This window comes from Carcharodon carcharias, chromosome 14 (genome assembly GCF_017639515.1).
Source record: "Carcharodon carcharias isolate sCarCar2 chromosome 14, sCarCar2.pri, whole genome shotgun sequence".
In the NCBI taxonomy this organism is placed as follows: domain Eukaryota; kingdom Metazoa; phylum Chordata; class Chondrichthyes; order Lamniformes; family Lamnidae; genus Carcharodon; species Carcharodon carcharias.
The window spans coordinates 138942880-138947455 of NC_054480.1; positions in this window are offsets into that span (position 1 = coordinate 138942880).

The following is a 4576-nucleotide window of genomic DNA, read 5'->3' on the forward strand; positions in this document are numbered from 1 at the left end:
CTGTACTGCTGTTGTCATTGTGAAACTCTCTAAACCCTTGGTCCTTCCTATACCCTGTGATATACTAACTTTTAAAAAGCTTTCCAAATGCATTGATCTAACAGGAAAGCTTGCCCACTGGGAGCATAGAGTCAAAAAGTGCACTGTTTTTAATGGCCACTCTCATGTATGAGGAAGGCTTCCATCAGCATCCAGCTAATTCACTCCACATCCTATGAAATTACTGTACACTAGTCACAGAAAAGGCTTTGAGCCCTGACAATATTTCTAGTAGCTGTGTTAAAAAACATGTGTATCAGAGTGTGCTGTCATGCTAGCCAAGTTGTTCAGATACAACTGTGATAGTGGCATTATCCTTACAACATGGAAGACTTTCCAGGTATGTCCCATTCACAAAAAAGTGCAGGATAATTCTAAATCTGGCCAATTGACACCCCACTCATTTCTGTCCAATTATCAGTGAAGTGACGGAAGGATTCATTAATTGGTAATTACTTACCAATTATGTACTCAATAAAGCTAAATTTTGTTTAAGTCAGAACCATTGGGCTTCTAACAGCCTTGATCCAGACATGGATGAAAGACCTGAATGTCAAAAGAAAGATCGGAGCAGATGTCCTCAGCACCAAAACATCACCTGACAATATGACACCAATGTGTTCTGTCAGAACTGAGGTCAAAGGGAAACTATCCAGAGGCTGACACAAACCAAAATGGTTCTGGCTGTTGGAGGCCAGTCATCACACCCTGAGGATATCACTGCTGAAGTTCCTCAGAAAAGCAATCTCAGCCAAGGCATCTTTGTAAATGACCTTCTCGCCATTATAAAGTTATGAGTGGGCTGTTCATTAAAAATCACGATATTAAGCTCCATTTATAATTTGTCTGATAATGGAACAATCCATACCAGCTTACAACAGGATCTGGGGAACATCCAGGTTTGAGCTGACAAGTAGCAGCTAACATTCATTCCAGTCAATGACTACCTCAAACAAGGGAAACTCCCATTTCTCCAAAACCCTCAATGGCATCAACATCCCCAAGTCTCCCACCATCTTAAGATTGTAAGATCATGGGTTACTTTCAACCAGAAACTTCACAGGGCAAGCCATATAAACACTGAGGTTAGAATAGCAGAGCAGAGACTGGATACTCTACCATGGTACAGAACCATCGGAGATGCAAAAAGTAATTTCTTCATGGTTGTCCGAGAAATTGTGATTAGCATTAGTGTCATATTAGAAAACATTTAAACATGGAGTGGTGCTTGTTTAAGTAAGGGACCAGAATCCTTTAGGCTTGCAGCATTAAAAATAGTACCTGTTACTGTTGGGAGAGAAATATTATTTTATAATGTGCAAATACAATATGCAAAATTTTAACTCACCCAAAACCCATTCACTTGCACCGAATTAAAATTGGGCCCTGTATCTGTGTAATGTTACTTGCAACACATGTTTTGCTCAATCCCAAAATTCCTGGCTCTGATCTAGATTACCATTCTGTAGGATTAAATCAACTCACAAGAACTTTTGACTACTGGCTGAAATCATAACTTGTTTCTCCTAGTTTTGCAATAATTATTCGAACACTCAATAAAGTCGCTGTTCTATGAAGGTAAAATAAGTAGGATATGTGAATCTTAAAACATTGATTACCTTAAAAATTAAAGTCCACAGTAAATAAAACAGATAAATAACAAGCTGAAAAATACAGAAGCTCGTTAAAGGAGTGAGAAATCCACCTCGGGTGGTGGAGCTAAACATGTGGTTTCAGATCAGCTGCCCATTATACACAGCACCTGATATCTTGCTCTATTGCAGCCAAGGAATTAAATATCTAATGCTGTGTATAACAGATGGCCAATCCAATAGTGCTTATTTTCTGCCACCCTCTGACCCACAATATTCAAAACATATCAAATATTTCCAACAGTAGACTTTTAAAAATGTAGACCATCTTTCAGGGTTTCTCTCTGCATAAAAATATATATAACCACAAATGCTTCTTAATTGGGACTAACTGATTATGCAGTGTAAGGTACTGTACAAATACTGTAGGGCACAATCCAAAATAAAATTGCAAACACTCTGGTTGTATGAATTTCAAGATACATTCTTCCATGTATCACTTTGTAATGGGCAAATTATATAATTATCAAATAATTATTTTATTTTTATTCATTTATTCATTGTTTTATCTCTTTTTATCCCCCTTTCTATCCTTTCTTCCCCAAACACTGCCCCCTCCCACCACCCCACCCCCAAAAGGATCACCCGTGACTTGGTCTATGTTGTTCTATCACAAGTGCTGACCCTTCTTCTGCTGTTCACACATTCTGCTTTCTTATCTTTATGCCACTATCAGCACCTTCTTCAGCCCTTACCTCTACCATTAACACTCCCTTTGTGTTGTGCCCATGACATTTTTGTCAATCTCTCCTTGGCCCCCATGTATCACTGACCTTCTATCCTGCTTTACCTGCTCCACCACCCCCCTTAAACAGTATAAATTCTATCACATTTCTACTTCTCATTGGCTCTGAGCAAGAGTCATACTGACTCAAAACATTAGCTCTTTTTCTCTCTTCCCAGATGCTGTCAGACCTGCTGAGTTTTTCTAGCATTTTCTGTTTTTATTATATTGTTTAAGTCAAATAATTGCATTGATACACTATGAAATATTATACTATGGAACGTTCAAAGAGATACTGTACCTTTTGTTTCTTAAGTCTTTTAGAAGCCTGTCCCCTATATAAAGAAAACATGATAAGACTTTATGTTTTCAATAAAATTGCTCCATTGCGGTACTAGCTAATCCATTGCTGGCCAAATTAGTTTGTCTGAAGTGCTTGAACTGGTGTGTTTGAAGTGTAATTCACTGGTGTCTTATTTTGCCATAAACAACCAATGGTCGTTTGATACTTAGGTACCATCTTTTACATACCTCATTTTGACTTGTTACCCAGGTTTGTTTAATTCACCGTCTTATCATTATTTTGGGGGAATTACCAAGTTAGAAAGATTTTGCGTGCGTAAGCGATATTTAAAATCGATTCTTACCAATTCTTACTGTCAAATTCATTGAATTTCTTCCTGAATGAGAAAAAAAATCATATTTCCCATTATTTTTTTTTCCAGAAAAAAGGTCTAGACGTACACACGATGTGGTCAGCAGCTGGCTACATGCTGAACAGGCCGTACTGAGACCTCCCAGTGTGATGCACCTGCATCCCTGGGCCTGATTCTCGGCAGGAAAAGGAATGAAGACTGTGCAATCTGAATTCCTTTGAAGGGACATGGATTAATTTTCGTCGATGCTGTGAGGAGTATTTTCCTTACCCTACAGCACAATAGAGTCTTTCCCACCTGGTTAGCTATGGAACAAGGAGAACTGTGAAATAGCATAGTTAATGCTGATAGTCCCCTGTAAATTATCCCCTCCTCATCCTTTTTGACCCATCTGCAACCCTTGACTCAGTTGACCACAATATCCCTTTTCTCTAATGTTGTGGGACTGCCCACAACCGATTCCAATCCTTTCTGACCAGTTGCAGCCAGCGAATCTCCTTTAGAGAATCTCCTAGATTTTTGTGCTCCTCCCATTCTGGCTTCTTGCGCATCCCTGATTTCCATTGCCCCCACCCCCCACCAACCTACAATTGGCAGCTGTGATTTCAATTGCCTAGACCATCTGGGTCCTCTCTGCCTCCCTAAATCTCCTTCTTTCTTTAAGAAGGGGCTGCAGAAGATGCCACTATCCTGCTGCCAGGGTATACAGGCGGCGAAGCAGCTACCTCAATATGGGCAATATCTGCTGGCCCACCCAGCGAAGGACACATGCCATCAATGATTCAATGCAGTCACTACACTCAGAGTTGGGGGCGTGTGCAGCCAGAGGGGTAAGCCGACCTGCTGCGTTAAGTGTCCAATGCCAACATGGTACACACCCTTCCTGAGTGCAAGAGGTCATTGAATCGCTTGCGGTACTAGATCCAGGTGCATCGCACCACATCGCGGGAGCTCACCACTAATAAGAATACCCGTTGATGGATTAAGTAGTTCTAGAGGTCCTGACTATCTTAATCAAAACCAGTCAGTTGTATACAATGTAAGCAATAGTCAAAATGATTCACCAAAATCTGAAAGACGTGTAATCCCCTACAGCGTACTTGAACGGAATGGTCCACAGCATCTGAACCTTGCATTCGGACTTCAAGTATAATTGAGCCACAGCAAGGGCTGACACAAGTAATATTAATGGAGAAGTTGCTGGATCAATCAAAGTCCTAAGGAGGGCAGCTGGGAACATCAGAAATTTCAGGAGGGGCTTTGAAACACTCAATGCTTTCCACAACTTTGACAAAACACACTGAAGCTTTGAGGGATCAAGAGAGATAGCGTGTTTCATTTGTAGGTATTCGGGTTTAACAAAAACATTTGAAAGAATTGCAGCAACAGCTACATAGACAGAGAGAGGACCTTATTGCAACACTCGGGTTACAAGAGGAATATTCATCCACAGGCAATGCCATCTGAAGGAACCAATGCAACAACAGTGCAATGCCCTGGAGAAG